This window comes from Triticum urartu, chromosome 7 (genome assembly GCF_003073215.2).
Source record: "Triticum urartu cultivar G1812 chromosome 7, Tu2.1, whole genome shotgun sequence".
Taxonomy (NCBI): domain Eukaryota; kingdom Viridiplantae; phylum Streptophyta; class Magnoliopsida; order Poales; family Poaceae; genus Triticum; species Triticum urartu.
The window spans coordinates 255,188,488-255,210,782 of record NC_053028.1 but is presented as its reverse complement, the minus strand read 5'-3'; positions in this window follow the sequence as shown (position 1 = coordinate 255,210,782).

Here is a 22,295-nt window from a genome sequence, read left to right as displayed (position 1 = left end):
AAGGGGTTCCCCTCACATAGAGGAGAAAGTGATTGGTGGAAATGTGGATCTAGATCTCCTCTTTCTTTTCCCTCAAAAACTAGCAAGAATCCATGGAGGGATTGAGAGTTAGCAAGCTCGAAGAAGGTCAACAATGGGGGAAGAACACGAGCGCAAAGGATAAGGTTGAACGGGGAAGAAGACCCCCTTTTATAGAAGCTCCTGAATCCAACTGTTATGTGCTCAGTCCACGCACGAGCGGTACTACCGCTCAGGGGAGCGGTACTATCGCCTGGGAGGTAGAACACAGAGAGCAGAGCGAAACAGAGTGCGTGGCGGAGCCGTATGAGCAGCACTACCGCTGGAGCCAGCGGTACTACCGTTGGCCGCAGCGGTACTGCCGCTTGGGACAGCGGTACTACCGCTTGTGGCGATAAGCGGTACTGCCGCTCCGGCCCGGCGGTACTACCGCTGGGACCGCGCACAACGCCTACCACGAGCACGGGGAGAAGGAACAGAGAGGAGGGACATTGAGCGGCACTCGGGGTGGTGGTAGCCGCGGTACTACCGCACATGAGCTAACATGCCACCTAGGAACAAGATAATTAACAATATCAACTCTAGGTGACAATATCTCAAATGTACACATTTTCTAGGCTAGTAATATACACATAGCATATTACTCCCCCATAATGTGATACCAATTAAGGATATACAAGAGGCAAAAGGAGGATCCAACAAGAGATAATTAATGGACTATTTATAATTTGAATTTCTCATGAGAAGACATACCACATAGTGACTAGATAAGCTTGCAATATCAATACTAAGTGGTATTCCCCATGTACCCACCTTTATAGGATTGTGAAGTGCACAAAGCACATCACTCCCCCATAATGGGATATTCCATTAATCTCTCACAAGAGCCAACTAAGATATGACCAAGATGCACAAAGGCTCAACGAACGACACACCTGTACATGATGTGCAAACCAACACACACATACTTGATTGCTCAAGATAATCAAGTTGGAAGCACAACATATACAAACACATGCAAGGAACGAAACCAAACATGCAAAGGGGCAAGTAACTTTCATTGTAAACAATTTAAGCATGAGTTACCGCCAGGAACATTGGATATAAGATAGAAACTTGATAATCCGAATGACTTGGCTTGAGACAATAAGAATGATGAAGTCCCCTTAATTCTTCATAATGTAGCTAAGTCTCCAATGACCTCCAACATCACCTATTGATCAAGTTTGAGCTTGTTGGTCCCCAACCAAGTTGGGTCCTAAGAGGTTAGTCACAATAGGCTTGGCTACCCAAATGGTTCTTTTCTTGACACCACTTTGAGCACCAACAAATTTGGCAAAAACATTTCCAATGTTATCCTTTCCAAGAGAATAGACATCATCAATAATAATTGGGTTGGATAAGTTACCACTAGTGCATGAAGAAGCGAGGTGACCTTTCTCACGACATAGGTAGCAACATCTACTCTTCATTTTCTTCTCACTTGATTTCTCAACTTGAGAAGCATTAGCTTGAGCCTTCTTGGAAAGAGGCCTTTCTTCAACTTGAGGTTGAGCATGGGAGTGAACTTGTGGCCGCTTCCCTTGTTGCTTGTCACTAATGGGCTTCTTCTTCAATGGGCAAGATCTAACATGATGCCCTTCTACTTTGCACTTGAAGCAAGCAATCTTGGCCGAATTCTTGACTTGTTCTTGGCCCTTCTTTTTGTTCACCTTGGACTTCTTCTTCTTGTTGGAGTTGAATCCAAGTCCACATTTGTCATCGGGGGATTTTTGCACACTCAAGATATTGTTGAGTGTGAATTTCCCTTCATTACTCTTTTCCAAGTATTTCTTCAAATAAGTGACTTGGGCCTTGAGCTCTTTTATTTCCTCTACATGGTTAGTCTCAACACAAGTACTATAGGAAGTATAAGCTTCATCGTTAGAGCAACAAGGCAAGGAAACCAATTCATCACAAGATGTACCAACATTGTGAGTAGATGAATTACAAGGACTAGCACATGGCAACATAGCATTTTGACTAGAGGTAGTACTAGTATCCACATGAGGCTCACTAGATGTTACCTTAGAAAGCATGACCTCATGAGCTAACTTTAGCGCATTATGGGATACTAGAAGGTCATCACGAGAGCTTGCGAGCTTTACATGATTTTCTTCCAACATCCCATAATTTCTAGATAGCAACTCAAGTTGAGCCCTTAGCTCAACATTCTCCTTCAATATGGATGCTTCACAAGAGATAGAGTTAGTAGCACAAGCATCATCATTAGAAACAAGGGGAGAAGACAACTTGGCAAGCTCTTTTGAATATGAAGCTGTAATTTGAGCATGAGACTCGGTGAGTTTGATGAGCTCACTTTTAGTTTCAAAATCATTGGCCACCTCAAGCGCTCTATCACGAGATTCCCTCACTCTAGATAATTCTAGAGCAAAAATCTCCTCAAGAGATTCCTTGGTGGTTTGTTCAAGTTCAAGAGCTTGAGAGAGGTCTGCAATCTCATTAGCGTAATCACGCTCATGACCTTCCATTTTATCAATGGTGTCCTCATGCTCCTCAAGACGAGATTCCAACTCATCAATATACTTCTTGCCCTCAACGGCAATGGACATGATTTCCATGAAGTTGGAATAAGCAATTTTATTTTTATGAAGAGCTTTAAAAACCATTTCCCCCTTAATTTTTAAGGAGGCAACGTTATCATTCTCTTCATCATTATCCTCATTATCATTAGTATCAATATCATCATCAGGAGACATATTGGGTTTCAAAGTAGGAGATACCTTTGAAGCCTTAGCCATAAGGCAAAAAGCAATATATGGTGATGTAGGATCCCTTGAAGCACCATTTAAAACCACATTTTGTTCCATGGAGTGTTGGGTTTCCTCTACATTTTTAGAACCACAACTCGAGGAAATACAAGCATTTTTATCATGGCAACAAGATATAGCAAGCATATCATCATGAGATTGAGTCAAACAATTTCTACAAGATATGCACGGACTATCAACACAAGCATGTGAAACATTTGGAGTGCTCGAAGTGTTAAAGCCCAAAGAAGATGCATTGCAATAAGATAGTGATGAAGTATCATCGACAATAAGCATACTGTCATCATTGCAATGACCAACACTACTCACCATTTCATTACCTTGTGGCAAACCACATGTAGGTGAAGTAGAAGAAGTTGAGAAGACTATACGACCGGAGGTGGAGGGAGAATAATCATCCCCACAAATATTGGACACACCATATTTATCTTGAAGCTTTGTCCACAACTCATGAGCATCCCAAAATGGCATGAGTTGAAATATAACTACATTGCTCAAAGCATCGAAAAGCACATTAGAAGCTTGAGCATTGAGATAAGAGTTTTTCTCATCCTCTAAAGATAATCTTTGGGGATCCTTTGGAGGAGAAAAACCCATATCTACAATGCGCTCTAAATTTGGGTCCATGACCCTAAAGAGATTAAGCATGCGAATTACCCAAACATCAAAATTTGTGCCATCGAAACTAAGAGTGTCAGAGAATCCTAAACCCCTAGTAGACATCCTTACTCTCTAGGCGGTTAAGCCCTAAAAGGAGAGACGAGGCCCTGATACCAATTGAAAGATCGTGGATGTCGCCTAGAGGGGGGGTGAATAGGCGTTTTAAAATAATTACAGTTTAGGCTTGAACAAATGTGGAATAAACCTAGCGGTTAATTTGTCAAGAACAAAACCTAAAACAACTAGGCTCACCTATGTGCACCAACAACTTATGCTAAGCAAGATAAGCAACTATGTGATAGCAAGATATAAGACCAAGAACAATATGGCTATCACAAAGTAAAGTGCATAAGTAAAGGGCTCGGGTAAGAGATAACCGAGGCACGTGGGGACGACGATGTATCCCGAAGTTCACACCCTTGCGGATGCTAATCTCCGTTTGGAGCGGTGTGGAGGCACAATGCTCCCCAAGAAGCCACTAGGGCCACCGTAATCTCCTCACGCCCTCGCACAATGCAAGATGCCGTGATTCCACTAAGGGACCCTTGAGGACGGTCACCAAACCCGTACAAATGGCAACCCTTGGGGGCGGTCACTGAACCCGTACACTTTGGCAACCCTTGGGGGCAGTCACCGGAACCCGTCAATTTGCTCGGGGCGATCTCCACAACCTAATTGGAGACCCCGACGCTTCCCCAGAGATTTACACCACAATGATTGAGCTCCGAACACCAACAACCGTCTAGGGCGCCCAAGCACCCAAGAGGAACAAGGTAAAGGGTACCAAGCACCCAAGAGTAATAAGCTTCTCAACTTGTAACTTCCATGTATCACCATGGAGAACTCAAACCGATGCACCAAATGCAATGGCAAGGGCACACGGAGTGCCCAAGTCCTTCTCTCTCAAATCCCACGAAGCAACTAATGCTAGGGAGGAAAATGAGAGGAAGAACAAGAAAGAGAACACAAAGAACTCCAAGATCTAGATCCAAGGGGTTCCCCTCACATAGAGGAGAAAGTGATTGGTGGAAATGTGGATCTAGATCTCCTCTCTCTTTTCCCTCAAAAACTAGCAAGAATCCATGGAGGGATTGAAAGGATCGAGAAGAGGTGTCTAGAGGGGGATGATTAGACACTAAGTGCCAAAAGATGAAGTTTTTAATATTCTTAAGTTTAAGTGGAGTTTAAGAACAAGTTTAACAAACACAATACATATCAAGCAAGCATGTAATGAGTATATGAGCAGCGGGAAGTAAAGCATGCAACTTGCAAGAATGTAAGGAGAAGGGTTTGGAGTATTCAAACGCAATTGGAGACACGGAGGTTTTTGTCGTGGTTCTGATAGGTGGTGCTATCGTACATCCACGTTGATGGAGACTTCAACCCACGGAGGGTAACGGTTGCGCGAGTCCACGGAGGGTAACGGTTGCGTGAGTACACGGAGGGCTCCACCCACGAAGGGTCCACGAAGAAGCAACCTTGTCTATTCCATCACGGCTGTCGCCCATGAAGGACTTGCCTCACTAGCGGTAGATCTTCATGAAGTAGGCGATCTCCTTGCCCTTAAAAACTCCTTGGTTCAACTCCACAATCTTGTCGGAGGCTCCAAGTGACACCTAGCCAATCTAGGAGACACCACTCTCCAAGAGGTAACAAATGGTGTGTTGATGATGAACTCCTTGCTCTTGTGCTTCAAATGATAGTCTCCCCAACACTCAACTCTCTCTCATAGGATTTGGATTTCGTGGAAAGAAGATTTGAGTGGAAAGCAACTTGGGGAAGGCTAGAGATCAAGATTCATATGGTTGGAATGGAATATCTTGACCTCAACACAAGTGTAGGTGGTTCTCTCTCAGAAAATGTGTATGGGAAGTGTAGGTATGTTCTGATGGCTTTCTCCCAGAATGAAGATTGGGTGGAGGGGTATATATAGCCTCCACACAAAATCTAACCGTTACACTCAATTTACCAATCTCGGTGAGACCGAAGGGAAAAACTCGGTTGGACCGATTTAGTAAACCTAGTGACCGTTAGGGTTTTCGGTGGGACCGACTAGTTCAACTCGATGGAACCAATGTGCTAGGGTTAGGGTAAAACCAAAACTCGGTTTGACCGATTACTCAAACTCGGTGGGACCGATTTGGGTAATAAGCGAAATAGAGAGTTGGCCAAGCAAACTCGGTGGGGCCGATTGCATATCTCGGTGGGACCGAAAATATTGCAACAGGTAACAGAGAGTTTGCAAGCCCATCTCGGTGAGACCAAGATCCCATCGGTGAGACCGAACTGATTAGGGTTTCTGGCAGTGGCTATGTTAACTGAACTCGGTGGCTCCGGATAGAAAGAATCAGTGGGCCGAGTTTGACTTTTGGTTTAGGTCATATTTGGATGTGGGAAGGTAGTTGAGGGTTTTGGAGCATATCACTAAGCACTTTGAGCAAGCAAGCCATTAAGCAACACCTCATCCCCTCTTGATAGTATTGGCTTTTCCTATAGACTCAATGTGATCTTGGATCACTAAAATAGAAAATGTAGAGTCTTGATCTTGAAGCTTGAGCCAATCCTTTGTCCTTAGCATCTTGAATGGGTTCCACATCCTCTAGTCCATGCCACTCCATTGTTGAACTTATCTGAAACATACTAGGTAAAAGTGTTAGTCTCAACAAGAGATATATTGACATTAATTACCAAAAGCACCCAGGGAGCACTTGTTCTTTCAATCTCCCTCTTTTTGGTAATTGATGACAACATACATAAAAGATTTAGATAAAGATATAGAGAATAGCAAGTAAAGCTTTGGAGATACATGTAACATGCATAGGCTCCCCCTATATGTATGCAATCATGTGAATATTGAATATAGGAGCATGTGAATGCGTAAACATGACAGAGTAAGCAATGTGTTACATGTATCTTGGCTATATGCATCAGAGCAAATGATGTGAATATAGGAAATGTACCTTCATGCTCATGAGTCCTTCTTGCAAACAGTATGTACATCAGCAAGAATTTCTCATTCCCATGACTGTGATGCATATACTTACCTTGTGGTCTTGAGTTGGCTTAGGATGGGATGAACCTGCGCAAACAAGGTAAATAACATAGATACACCTACTGACCAGAGCAAACAAGAGAAACCACAAGAGAACCAAGACTGGGATGACATGTAGAGTGAGTACTAAGTACCACATTGGATATAGACATGTCCCCAAAGGTAAAGATATGCAATAAAATCAGAGATTTCGTTCTCTTAGATGTCTTGCTCCCCCTGAATCTGCATGGGATATTGGGAGAAGATAGGGAACAGAAAATCAGAGCAACAAAAAAAACAATAGAGCTTGAGCTTAAGCAAGCAACCAAACATGTCTTTCCCCACTTAAATACATGTGACATCTCTCCTCTTGAACACCAAGCATCTGGGGTCTTTGACGATATTACTTTCTCCTAGTTGAGAAACTCTCTCCCCCTGAGTACTCTCTCTTTCTCCCCCTATAGGAAGGATTAAGCTTTGATGTGATCTCTCTCTCCCCCTTTGACTTCAATTTCCAAGAAGGGCTCTTCTGGACATGTGATACAAATGGGTTGGTCCTTGAGTCACAGAGCAAAGCAGCATGTCTAATATGATGCTGGCAGAGGACAAGAATCATTGAGTGGAGCTGGAGCAAACAGAAATCAGGAATAAGTGGCAAGTTGCTTTTCCTGTGATGAAATCGGTGACTCTGAGTTGGGTGCTTCGGTTGCACCGAAGGATTTCGGTTGGGCCGAAGAGATCAAACCGGTGTGACCGAGTTCATCAGAGTGAAACCACTTGTCACCTCAGCTCACTAGACAAGTAAGATCTCACAAGGATATGCAAGGAATTAACTGAAAGATTGCAATGAATTGGATGCAGAAAATGCAGAACAAAAAGGAAAGAAAAGAAACTAAAAGTTCTAGATGAAGTATTTTTTTGAAAGGGGAAACAAATATGCAAATGCAAAAGCACAGAGAAACACTGGAGAACTTCATCTAGAAATGGTCGGTGACAAAGTCACCTATGTTAGAGTATATTGACTTAGGAGTCAAGTGAGAGCACTTGATCATAGGTCATACTCATCGTTTAAGCTCAAAATGGGGTTACCATTTTTAGTTTAAGCCTTTTGATGTATTCACATCTTGTCGAGTTGCTTTGACTCATGACTTGGAGTAAAGTTTCTCTAAGATGGAATAACATACCTTGGGTGGTGGTGTTGATCTTGTTCATGTAGTTGAACTTGTGTGGGTTGCTCAAGGTTGATGTAGTTCATCAAGGGTTGGGAGCACCACTTGGAGTTTGAGTTCATCTACCTACATGGGTTAGCTTTGCAAGGAAGAGCACTTGTGTATCCAAAATGACAATCATGAGACTCAACATGGAATTTGCTAAAGGATATGTTTGAATGGTTTCGTGCTTCCTTGTCTTCAACCACCATTGTGTAGAGACTTGGTGATGTAGAAATTGCTCAAGATATGAGTGTGTGGCAATTCTCATAGATTTAGATTCAACCAAGCACCTACACGGGTTAGATAACATCCAAGGTACAAATATATCCAAGACATATGAATAGCATCATAAGAGAAATATCGAGGATTAGTCATAGGCTCATGCCCCGCATGTATCAAATGGAGTTCCTACTCCAAGTTTGAAGCATCAATGATGTTCAATTCACCTCTCAACCTGCAAAACACTTTCTCATCAAGTGGTTTAGTGAATATATCCGCCAATTGCTTATCGGTGCGAACGTGCTTAAGGTTAATGTCCCCTTTTGCAACATGATCTCGAATGAAATGATGACGAACTTCAATATGCTTAGTTCGAGAATGTTGCACGGGATTGTGAGCAATCTTAATAGCACTTTCATTGCCACATAGCAATGGAACATGTTTCACATATATCCCATAATCTTTAAGAGTTTGGGTCATCCAAAGTAATTGAGCGCAACATGAACCAGCGGCAATGTATTCCGCTTCGGCGGTGGATAAGGATACCGAGTTTTGTTTCTTGGAAGACCAAGACACAACAGATCTACCAAGGAATTGATAAGTACTCGAAGTGGACTTTCTATCAACCTTGTCTCTGGCATAGTCCGAATCGGAGTAGCCAACAAGATCAAAAGAGGACCTCTTAGGATACCAAATGCCAAAATTTGGTGTATGGATTAGGTATCTCACTATCCTTTTCACAGCCTTAAGATGACATTCTTTAGGAGCAGCTTGATATCGTGCACACATGCACACACTTAGCATAATATCAGGACGAGAAGCACATAGATATAACAATGAACCAATCATAGAGCGATAAACCTTTTGATCAACCGGTTCACCATCTTTGGTCAAATCAAGATGTCCACTAGTAGGCATGGGTGTAGTCATACCTTTGCATTCTTGCATATTGAACTTCTTGAATAAGTCATTGGTGTACTTCGTTTGAGAGACAAAGGTACCTTCCTTAGTTTGCTTGATTTGCAAACCGAGAAAGAATTTGAGTTCACTCATCATAGACATCTCAAACTTGTCCAACTTTAGCTTTCCAAACTTCTCACTAAAATGAGGGTTAGTTGAACCAAATATGATATCATCAACGTAAATTTGGCACACAAATAGTTCTCCATTAACCCTTTTAGTAAAAAGAGTAGAATCAATTTTACCAATTTCAAAGCCTTTTTCAATAAGGAACTTGGTCAAGCATTTATACCATGCTCTAGGAGCTTGTTTAAGACCATAAAGGGCTTTGTGAAGTTTGTAAACATGATTAGGTTTCTTAGGATTGACGAAGCCGGGAGGTTGCTTAACATAAACTTCCTCTTCGATTTTGCCACTTAGAAAAGCACTTTTAATGTCCATTTGGTACAAGGTGATATCATGGTGATTAGCATAAGCAAGTAAGATGCGAATGGACTCAAGTATAGCAACGGGAGCATATGTCTCACCATAGTCCATACCTTCAACTTGTGTGTAGCCTTGGGCGACGAGACATGCTTTGTTGCGAACCACTTGTCCATCTTCATCTTGCTTGTTGCGAAACACCCATTTGGTACCAATGATGTTGTGGTTGTTGTCGGGCTTCTCGACCAAAGTCCACACTTCATTTCTCTCAAAGTTGTGTAGCTCTTCATGCATAGCGTTTATCCAATCCGGATCCTCCAATGCTTCTTCAACCTTCATAGGTTCAATGCTAGAGATGAATGAGTAATTTTCACAAAAGTTAGCTAAACGAGTTTTAGAGCGAGTGATTCTCCCGGTTTGGATATCATTGTACATTTGCTCGACGGGATGATCTTTGGCAATTCTTGCTCGAACTTGTGAAAGCTTTTGCTTGGGTCGGGGTGGAACATCCTCTTCATCTTGTTCTTCTTCTTGGCCTTCTTCATTGTTGACGTTGTCGTTCTCTTGTCGTGGTGGAGAAGGAGGTTGTTGATGTTCATCTTGTTGTGCTCCCTCGTTTTCTTCATCTTGGCGTGTCCCACTTGTGGATGCTTCAGTATCAACTCTGGGTTCACCTTGTCGTGAGGTAGAAGCTTCCACTTGGACGGACGAGGTACTCTCCTTCACTTCCATATCAACTTGGGGTTTGTTACCAGTGAGGAGCTCGTATGCCGTCTTGCCGAGTAGCTTGTGAAGATACAAGCGATTTGTTGCATGACAAGCTCTCTCAACCGCTTCCGCCCAAAAGTGCTTTGGCATTTTGTACTCATCAAGCATCATTCTTGCCATCTTGATAAGAGTCCGGTTCTTCCTTTCAACAACTCCATTTTGTTGAGGTGTGTACGTAGCCGAGAACTCGTGTGAAATCCCTTCTTCGTCAAGAAAGGTGTCCACATTTGCGTTCTTGAACTCCATTCCGTTGTCGCTCCGAACCTTCTTGATCTTCACGTCAAACTGATTTTGGGCCTTCCTAGCGAAGTTTTTGAAGATCTTTTGGACCTGCGATTTGTCATCAAGAAAGAACACCCACGTAAATCTTGAAAAATCATCAACTATGACTAGACCAAATGAGTTACCACCGAGACTCTTGTAGGCATTTGGACCAAAGAGATCCATGTGAAGTAGCTTGAGTGGAATTCTTGTGGTCATGATGTTCTTCGCGTGATGACTTCCTCCAACTTGTTTCCCTACTTGACAAGCACTACAAAGTCTATCCTTGTCAAATATGACATCTTTTATTCCAAGGATATGATCACCTTTAATAAGCTTATGAAGATTTCGCATACCAACATGACCTAGTCTTCTATGGCACAACCAGCCTTTAGAAGATTTGGCAATTAAGCAAGTTTTAGGTTGAGCCTTTTTAGTGAAATCAACAATGTAAAGATCTCCTCTGCATATACCGGTAAAGACCATTTTATGATTATCTCTACGAAACACTTGGCAGTCTACTTTAGTAAATAGGACATTGAAACCGAAATCAGCAAGTCTAGATACTGAAAGTAAGTTGTAGCCAAGAGATTCAACGAGCATGACATTTTGTATGGAGCTATCATGTGAGATGGCCACCTTACCAAGGCCAATCACCTTACCCTTTGAATTATCACCAAAAATGACATACTTTCGAGGGCCGTCATTTTCAGCAAGCTCACGGAACATGTCTTTATCTCCGGTCATATGATCAGTACATCCACTATCAAGGACCCATTCCTTTCCTCCAGCCATGTAGCCGCGAAGATTTGCCATAAGACCAAAGTGTCTCATCGCATCATCGAGATCATAGTCACTATCATCATCATCATCCTCATCCTCATCCGAGTATTCATGTTCAACATCATCTTGTGATTGATCAATTCCTAGAGAGGGCAATTCATTAGATAAATGATCATTTCTATAGTTATCTTTATGAATTCTAATAGCTCTGGAAATGATATTGCTAATGATTCCAACATCTCCTTTGGCACTCGTAAGATTAGTAAGCTCAAATAAGCAGTCACCAAATTTGGGATCATTGGAACTCATCTTAATCAAGGCAATAGACTTATGGAGAATTTCATCTAGATTTTTCAAGGAATAATTTGGAAAGCGTTCCTCAAGAAATCTCCATATAGTGTAGGCACAATCAAGAGTGGACAAACATTCAATCAAGTTTCTAGGCAAGCCTCTAGTGATAATATTAACAGTTCTAAGGTTGCGGATCATGTCAATAGACTCATCAAGGTAGGATGCAAAGGATCAACATGAGGTGCACAAGGCTAGTAATGTACTTGTTCAAATGATATTCATTGAAAATCTCAAGCATTTCATTTTTCCACTCAAGAAAATATTCTCCATCAAGAATAGGCACTCTATGTCTAAGACTCCCCAAAGTAGACACATCCATCTTCCTCCAATGGTGTTTAAACAAAGGCAATGGAGACCAAGGCTCTGATACCAATTGAAAGGATCGAGAAGAGGTGTCTAGAGGGGGGTGATTAGACACTAAGTGCCAAAAGTTGCCGTTTTTAATATTCTTAAGTTTAAGTGGAGTTTAAGAACAAGTTTAACAAACACAATACATATCAAGCAAGCATGCAATGAGTATATGAGCAGCGGGAAGTAAAGCATGCAACTTGCAAGAATGTAAGGAGAAGGGTTTGGAGTATTCAAACACAATTGGAGACACGGAGGTTTTTGTCATGGTTCCGATAGGTGGTGCTATCGTACATCCACATTGATGGAGACTTCAACCCACAGAGGGTAACAGTTGCGCGAGTCCACGAAGGGCTCCACCCACTAGGGTCCACGAAGAAGCAACCTTGTCTATTCCATCACGGCCCTCGCCCACGAAGGATTTGCCTCACTAGCGGTAGATATTCATGAAGTAGGCGATCTCCTTGCCCTTAAAAACTCCTTGGTTCAACTCCACAATCTTGTCGGAGGCTCCCAAGTGACACCTAGCCAATCTAGGAGACAGCACTCTCCACGAAGTAACAAATGGTGTGTTGATGATGAACTCCTTGCTCTTGTGCTTCAAATGATAGTCTCCCCAACAATCAACTCTCTCTCATAGGATTTGGATTTGGTGGAAAGAAGATTGAGTGGAAAGCAACTTGGGGAAGGCTAGAGATCAAGATTCATATGGTTGGAATGGAATATCTTGACCTCAACACAAGTGTAGGTGGTTCTCTCTCAGAAAATGTGTATTGGAAGTGTAGGTATGTTCTGATGGCTTTCTCCCAGAATGAAGATTGGGTGGAGGGGTATATATAGCCTCCACACAAAATCTAACCGTTACACTCAATTTACCAATCTTGGTGAGACCGAAGGGAAAAACTCGGTCGGACTGATTTAGTAAACCTAGTGACCGTTAGGGTTTTCGGTGGGACCGACTAGTTCAACTCGGTGGAACCGATGTGCTAGGGTTAGGGTAAAACCAAAACTCGGTTTGACCGATTACTCAAACTCGGTGGGACCGATTTGGGTAATAAGCGAAACAGAGAGTTGGCCAAGCAAACTCGGTGGGGCCGATTGCATATCTCGATGGGATTGAAAATATTGCAACAGGTAACAGAGAGTTTGCAAGCCCATCTCGGTGAGACCGAGATCCCATCGGTGAGACTGAACTGATTAAGGTTTCTGGCAGTGGCTATGTTAACTGAACTCGGTGGCTCCGGATAGAAAGAATCGGTGGGGCCGAGTTTGACTTTTGGTTTAGGTCATATGTGGATGTGGGAAGGTAGTTGAGGGTTTTGGAGCATATCACTAAGCACTTTGAGCAAGCAAGCCATTAAGCAACACCTCATCCCCTCTTGATAGTATTGGCTTTTCCTATAGACTCAATGTGATCTTGGATCACTAAAATAGAAAATGTAGAGTCTTGATCTTGAAGCTTGAGCCAATCCTTTGTCCTTAGCATCTTGAAGGGGTTCCACATCCTCTAGTCCATGCCACTCCATTGTTGAACTTATCTGAAACATACTAGGTAAAAGTGTTAGTCCAACAAGAGATATGTTGACATTAATTACCAAAACCACCTAGGGAGCACTTGTGCTTTCAGGGATTGAGAGTTAGCAAGCTCGAAGAAGGTCAACAATGCAGGAAGAACACGTGCTCAAAGGATAAGGTTGAATGGGGAATAAGACCCCTGAGGGAGTCATGGATTAGGGGGTGTTCGGATAGCCGAACTATACCTTCAGCCGGACTCCTAGACTATGAAGATGCAAGATTGAAGACTCCATCCCGTGTCCGGAAGGGACTTTCCTTGGCGTGGAAGGCAAGCTTGGCGATACGGATGTTCAGATCTCCTACCATTGTAACCGACTCTATGTAACCCTAACCCTCTCCGGTGTCTATATAAACCGGGGGGTTTTAGTCCGTAGGACAACATACACATCAACAATCATACCATAGGCTAGCTTCTAGGGTTTAGCCTCTCTGATCTCGTGGTAGATCTACTCTTGTACTACCCATATCATCAATATTAATCAAGTAGGACGTAGGGTTTTACCTCCATCGAGAGGGCCCGAACCTGGGTAAAACTTCGTGTCCCTTGCCTCCTGTTACCATCCGGCCTAGACGCACAGTTCGGGACCCCCTACCCGAGATCCGCTGGTTTTGACACCGACATTGGTGCTTTCATTGAGAGTTCCTCTGTGCCGTCGCCGTCAGGCCCGATGGCTCCTACGATCATCAATGGCGATGCAGTCCAGGGTGAGACCTTCCTCCCCGGACAGATCTTCGTCTTTGGCGGCTTCGCACTGCGGGCCAATTCACTTGACCATCTAGAGCAAATCGAAAGCTATGCCCCTGGCCGTCAGGTCAGATTCAGAAATTTAAACTACACGGCTGACATCTGCGGGGACTTGATCTTCGACGGACTCGAACCACCGCCGAGCGCGCCGCACTGTCACGACGAGCATGATCTGGCTCTGCCGCCGAACAGTGCCCTGGAGGCCGCACCCGCATCGGCTCTGACCCTTAGTTCGTAGCCAACCGCGCTGATCGAGGATGGGCGGTTGGACGCCACCTCGGGGGCTGTGATCCCAACTGCGGTTGAGCCGAACACCAGCCCCGTACTCTGCGAGACTCATGACTCCGCGGAGCCGGATTCTTCTCCGGACTCCGAACCCTCTGGGCCCCTGCCAATCGAATCCGATTGGGAGCCGATCATGGAGTTCACGGCCGCGTACGTCTTTCAGCACTCGCCTTTTGGCGATATCCTGAAGTCACTGAAGTCTCTCTCTTTATCAGGAGAGCCCTGGCCGGACTACGGTCAGCAAGGTTGGGGTACGGACGATGAAGAAATTCAAAACCCACCACCCACCCACTTTGTAGCCACTATCGACGACTTGACCGACATGCTCGACTTCGACTCCGAAGACATCGACGATATGGACGCCGATGAAGGAGATGATGAAGAACCAGCGCCTACCAGGCCCTGGAAAGCCACCTCGTCATATGACATATACATGGTGGACACCCCAAAAGAGGGAGAGGGCGATGGAACAGCAGAGGATGACCCCTCCAAGGAACAGCCCAAGCGCCGGCGTCAGCGGCACCGCTCAAAATCCCGCCAAAACGGTGATTCCAGCACGGGAGATAATAATACTTCGGAGAGTGCCGAAGAAAACCCCCTCCAGCAAGGTTTAGCACAGGACGATCGAGAAACCAGCCCTCATGAGAGAGCGGCAGACAGAGAGGTCGAGGACAATAATTATATGCCTCCCTCTGAAGACGAGGCAAGCCTCGACGATGACGAATTCGTCGTGCTAGAGGATCCCGCTGAGCAAAAGCGTTTCCAACACAGGCTTATGGCCACGGCAAGAAGCCTCAAGAAAAAACAGCAACAACTCCGAGCTGATCAAGATTTGCTGGTTGACAGATGGACCGAAGTCCTTGCGGCCGAAGAGCATAAACTCGAACGCCCCTCCAAGAGTTACCCAAAGCGCAGGTTGCTACCCCAATTAGAGGAGGAAGCACTTGATGCGGCCGAACGGCCACCTCGTGGCCATGACAAAGAGGCCTCGCGGCCCTCCACTCAAGCCGCACCCCGTACCAAGGCACAGGAATATGCGCCGGACTTACGAGACATGTTGGAGGACAAGGCAAGGCAAACACGATCGATCTACGGATCGCGTGGGCACCCCACGGCTCGAGACGGTAACCGTCACGCCGGCCACAAATTCAGCAGGGCCGAACACAGTAGACAAAACTCATTGGAGCTATGTCATGATATCACCCAGTACAGAGGCACCGCACACCCTTACAGATGAAATAATGGATCATCAAAACCCCGAGGGTTTCAAACCCATAAACATCGAATCATATGATGGCACAACAGACCCTGCGGTATGGATCGAGGATTATCTCCTTCATATCCACATGGCCCGCGGCGACGATTTTCACACCATCAAATACCTCCCACTCAAGCTTAAAGGACCAGCTCGGCATTGGCTCAACAGCTTGCCAACAGGATCAATCAGTTGTTGGGAGGACCTGGAAGCCGCATTCCTCGACAATTTCCAGGGCACTTATGTGCGACCCCAAGACGCCGATGACCCAAGTCACGTAATTCAGCAGCCAGAGGAATCGGCCAGGCAATTCTGGACACGGTTCCTACAGAAAAAAAATCAAATAGTCGACTGTCCAGACGCTGAGGCCCTAGCAGCCTTCAAGCACAATATTCGTGACGAGTGGCTGGCCCGGCACCTTGGACAGGAAAAGCCGAAATCTATGGCAGCACTCACGACACACATGACCCGCTTTTGCACGGGAGACGACAGCTGGCTTGCTCACAGCAACAATATGACCAAGAACCCTGGTAGTTCAGACACCAGGGACATTAGTGGCAGGTCGCGTCGCAACAAGCAGAAGTGCCGCATTAATAGCGATAATGCTGAGAATACGATAGTTAATGCCGGATTCAGCGGCTCTAAATTCGGTCAGCGGAAAAAGGCATTCAAAAGGAATCCTAGGGGCCCATCTAGCTTGGACCGAATACTCGACCGCTTGTGCCAAATACATGGCACCCCCGAAAAGCCGGCCAATCACACCAATAGGGATTGTTGGGTGTTCAAGCAGGCAGGCAAGTTAAGTGCCGACAATGAAGACAAGGGGCTGCATAGCGACGACAACGAGGAGCCCCGGCCGCCGAACAACAATGGACAGAAGGGTTTCCCCCCACAAGTGCGGACGGTGAACATGATATATGCCACCCACGTCCCAAAAAGGGAGCGGAAGCGCGTGTTAAGGGACGTATACGCGGTAGAGCCAGTCGCCCCAAAGTTCAACCCATGGTCCTCCTGCCCGATCACCTTTGATCGAAGAGACCATCCCACTAGCATCCGTCATGGCGGATTTGCCGCATTGGTTCTAGACCCAATTATTGACGGATTTCATCTCACTAGAGTCCTCATGGACGGCGGCAGCAGCCTGAACCTGCTTTACCAGGATACAGTGCGAAAAATGGGCATCGATCCCTCGAGGATTAAGCCCACCAAAACGACCTTTAAAGGCGTAATACCAGATGTAGAGGCCAACTGTACAGGCTCAGTCACACTTGAAGTGGTCTTCGGATCCCCGAATAATTTCCGAAGTGAGGAATTGGTCTTCGACATAGTCCCATTCCGTAGTGGCTATCATGCACTGCTCGGACGAACCGCATTCGCCAAACTCAATGCGGTACCGCACTACGCATACCTTAAGCTCAAGATGCCAGGCCCTCATGGAGTAATTACGGTCAATGGAAACACCGAATGCTCCCTCCGAACGGAGGAGCACACGGCGGCCCTTGCAGCGGAACTACAAAGTAGCCTCTCCAGGCAGTTCTCCAGTCCGGCCATTAAACGTCCGAACACCGTCAAGCGCGCCCGGAGTAACCTACAACAAGACCGCCTGGCACGTTACGAGCAGGTGTAGCAATGCGGCCCCAACCCCAACCCTAGCAAAAAGGCAACGCCGGTACTTTGCGTACATAATTACGCTCTAGAAATACCATGGGCATAGGGGGAGAGGCACCATCACGGCACGCCCAAAACACGGCTTAAACCGCACCAGGGGTTGCTGATTTTTTACTTTTCTCTTACTTCCAGGACTCTACTCTTCGGAAGGCCTGTTTGGTAGTTCAATTGCCACACAAACGATGCAAGAACCAGGGAAGCAGACAAGCCATGCCGCATTACGGAAATCCCAGGTGGTCTCTATCACGAGCAGTATACCTGTTTCGCATACTATTCCGCAGCTTGCCCCTGGAGCAGATATGTTAAATAGTCCAACTATTCGTTTATCGCATTACTTGTATCGTTCTGCTTTGATCGCAGCTATTTCTAATAAATAATGCATAGCTTTTGTCTATTTTTGCACTATCTTTTTATAAATAAATGTTCCTTAATGACATGTTGCACCCGTACAACTTGGTACGGCCAAAACACGCCAAGGGCTTTTAGCACCCCTCAATATGGTGTGAGAAGTCCGAACACTTTCACAAGTGCGGCACCCCGAACTTATAGCATTATATTCATCGGCTCTGAATCATGCCTTGGGTCAATAGTTGGGTTTGCCTGGCTCCTATGTTTTGGTGCCTTACGTTCCGCTATATCGGCTAAGGTAGCACTAGGAGAACCAATGCGATTGTGCCCCAGTTGAGCTGGGCCGAGCACCTCAGTGGAGAAAGCTAAAACTGACTGTCATGATGAAGCGAGAGCTGGTCGCTATTCGAGAGGTTTTTTCGAGTCCCTAAAGACTTATGCCGCTTAGGGCGACGAGTCGGCTCTGTCCGGCCAAGGCGTGGATAGCGCCCCAAACTCGGTCTTCCGAATACTAGGGGCTTCACCGAAATTTAAAATTATAGAATTCTATGGCTAAGTGAGAGTGTTCACGCATTATAGTCTGATTGCCTCGTTCGTCGGGCTGAGCGCGTCCCTCGAAGGACCCAAACATGGGAAAAAGAGCGCCCAGATTTATCCCCGAACACCCCAGCACTAGTGGCAAGGGGGCAGAAGCCGACGACTCGCCATCTCTCAGTATTGATAAACAGCCGCATAGAAGGTAATATTTTAAATTCAAGCAGCATTGCTCAGCACATATGAACAAGTTTTCAGCGCACAGGACTAAAACGAGCGAGTTTTACTCAAAAATTACATCCCTAGTACATTCATCCGCCACAAGGCGGGCACCCTTCAGAACATCCTTATAGTAATTTTCGGGCTTGCGATGCTCTTTCCCCGCTGGTGGCCCATCCTTCACAAGATTCTCCGCATCCAGCCTGCCCCAGTGCACCTTAGCACGGGCAAAGGCCCTACGGGCACCTTCAATACAGATGGAGTGCTTGCTGACTTTGAGCCTTGGACAGGCCTCCACCAGCCGCCGCACCAGCCCGAAATAGCTCCCAGGCAGAGCCTCTCCAGGCCACAGCCGAACTAGGAGGCCCTTCACGGCCTGTTCGGCCGCCTTGTGGAGCTCGACCAGTTGCTTCAGCTGGTCGCTCAGGGGCACGGGGTGTCCGGCCTCAGCATACTGAGACCAGAACACCTTCTCCATCGAGCTGCCCTCCTCGGCTCGATAGAATGCGGCGACATCGAATAAACTCCGGGGAAGATCTGCAAATGCCCCTGGAGAGCTCCGGATTCGGGTAAGTATCAAGTAACTCACTTTTATGTGTTTACTTTGCATAAAGAATGCCTTACCCGCCGCTATTTTCTTCACCTCATCCAACTCCTAGAGGGTCTTCTGGGATTCGGCCTTGGCAGACTTGGCATTTTTAATAGCCGCCGCGAGCTCGGACGCTCGCGTCTTCGAGTCAAGCTCCAAACTCTCATGTTTCTTCATGAGAACCTGGAGCTCTTGCTGCACCTTGCCAACCTCGGCCCCATACCTCTCCCGCTCGGTGCGCTCCGCGGCCGCACTCTTCTCGGCCTCGAGTAGCACTTGCTTAAGGGTCGCCACCTCAGATGTGGCCCCTACAAAAGCCATGTTAATCCTATCATTTCTTGCAATTGCACCTTTTTATATACATATTCAACCAATGTATTTCTTACCTTCCTTCTCCTCGAGCTGCATCTTGGCACGCCCGAGCTCTTGCTCGGACTTCTCGAGGCTCTGCTTCAGCGTGTCCACTTCCGCAGTGAGTATGACGGACGCCAGCAGAGAAGCCTGCACACGCATATTGACTCCTTTTGTTAGACTCCTGCGAATTTTTTGATCCTCTATTCGGCTTTTCTTCCCGAACGCCTAACAGAGCATCAGGGGCTACTGTCTATGAGGTAATATTATTTACACATTATTTACTTACCTCAAAGCCTGTCAAAAGGCTAGTACAAGCTTCAGTCAGTCCGCTCTTGGCGGACTGAACCTTCTGGACCACCGCACTAATAATAGCGCGGTGCTCCTCGTCGATGGAGGCGCCTTGGAGCGCCTCCAACATATTGTCCGGCGCCTCCGGATGGACGGGGTTCGCCGGCACGGTGGACTTGCTCCTCTTGGAAGGAGGTCCCCCGCCGAACTCCGGAACCCTTGAAGGTTCCGGAGCGGTGTCCGGCCTAGAGCCGGACTTGGAACCCTGGGGGGTTTCATCCCCTTTACTCCTGGAGTCCGGGAGGTCGCCTTGCGGCGCCTCCGGGACCACCTCCTCCCTGCTTGGAACCTATTGGGACAACACCTCAGTGTCGTCCATAGGGCGGGGGGAGGAAGCCGTCGGAAGCGAGTTCACATCCGACGAGTCCAGTGAGCCGCTCGACGACGCGTCGAGCCGATCTTTGGGTGGGCTGCTTAAGCATATTCGACATAAGGGAAAGATGTGCAATAAATGAATACTATGAATTACTCCGGTATCCGGATACTTACGATTTTGCCAGGGGCTTGGCCCTGGGCTGCCACTCCTCTTCGCCGTCGTCGGCGTCGTTGGAGTAGTCCAGAGGAAGGGTTTTCCCCTTCTTGGACCCTTCGGCCGCATCAGAGAGGGCAGCCTTCCTTTTCTTCTCTCCTCCCGCTGGAGGGGGAGAGGTCTCTTCTTCTTCCTCCTCGTCTTCACGAGAGGAAGGCGCTTCGGGACCGTCGGATGACGAATACGACACCTCCTGGCGCCAGGCACTCTTTCGAGTCCCCGTGGCCCTTTTCGTGGCCTTCTTCTCCGGCACCACATAGGGCGCCGGAACCAGCAGCTTCGCCAAGCGAGCGTCCGCTGGGCCTTCGGGCAAAGGAGCTGGACAGTTGATCTGTCCGGACGTCACCTCCCAATCCTGTCACAGATAAGGGAACTTAGATCCCGCACAGAGTCAAACTATGAAAAACTGATACCCTGTAAAAGGACAAAAACAGCTTACCGCATGAGCGTGATGCTGAGTACTGAATCCGCAATCCTCGGTAGCGGATGCGGGAGCCTCGGCGCCTTTGAAAAGCATCCTCCAGGCATCTTCGTACATCATGTCGATGAGCCTGTTTAGAGTTCGATGCTGCGCCGGGTCGAACTCCCACAGGTTGAAGGCCCGTCGTTGACACGGGAGGATCAGGCGGATGAGCATAACCTGGACTACGTTGACAAGCTTGAGCTTCTTGTCCACCAGGGTTTGGATGCATGTTTGGAGTCCGGTCAGCTCTCCTTTTTTACCCCAAGACAGGCCTGTCTCCTTCCAGGAGGTGAGCCGCGTAGGGGGGCCGGATCGAAACTCAGGGGGTGCGACCCATTCGGCGTCGCGTGGCTCGGTGATGTAAAACCACCATGATTGCCACCCCTTCAGGGTCTCCACAAAGGAGCCCTCAAGCCACAGGACGTTGGCCATCTTGCCAACCATGGCACCGCCGCACTCCGCCTGGCTACCGTGCACCACCTTTGGCTTGACGTTGAAAGTCTTAAGCCACAGGCCGAAATGGGGGCGGATGTGGAGGAACGCCTCGCACACGACGATAAACGCCAAGATGTTGAGGGTGAAGTTCGGGGCCAGATCGTGGAAATCCAGGCCATAGTAGAACATGAGCCCCCGGACAAATGGATGTAGAGGGAAGCCCAGTCCGCGGAGGAAATGGGGGAGGAATACCACCCTCTCATGGGGCCTAGAAGTGGGGATGAGCTGCCCCTTTTCGGGAAGCCGGTGCGCGATGTCGCAAGCCAGATATCCGGCCTTCCTCAGCTTTTTGATGTGTCCCTCCGTGACGGAGGAGACCATCCACTTGCCTCCCGCTCCGGACATGACTGGGGAAGGTTGAAGTGGTAGTGCGGACTTGGGCGCTGGAGCTCGAGTGCGCAAGAATGGATAGGCAAAGGAGGAAGAAGGCATGGGTGAAAAGGTGGATCCTTATCCCCTTATATGGGTGGACGCAACTACAAGTCCCCACCAGCCTGGTAAAACTTGCCTATCTCCAAGCGCCGTAATCAAAGGCGCGGTTGGGTTACCCACGCCTGTATTGATGAGAATCCCGGAATAAGGGGACACGATCTCTGCTTTGACAAGACGTGCCAAGGAAACCACCTCGCACAACGCACTGAGGTGGGATACTGAAACGACTCGGATAAAGGCTTGGTCGTGGTGTGTCACGCTACGGAATACGTCAGCAGATTAGATTTGTGTAAATATTATTCTCTCTATGGCAATATGTGGAAACTTATTTTGCAGAGCCGGACACTATCTCTGTGTTCAAAATCTTCTATGAAGTACTTGGAGGAGGAACCCGCCTTGCAATGCCGAAGACAAACTGCGCGCCGGACTCGTCGTCATTGAAGCCTGGCTCAGGGGCTACTGAGGGAGTCCTGGATTAGGGGGTGTTCGGATAGCCGAACTATACCTTCAGCCGGACTCCTGGACTATGAAGATGCAATATTGAAGACTCCGTCCCGTGTCCGAAAGGGACTTTCCTTGGCGTGGAAGGCAA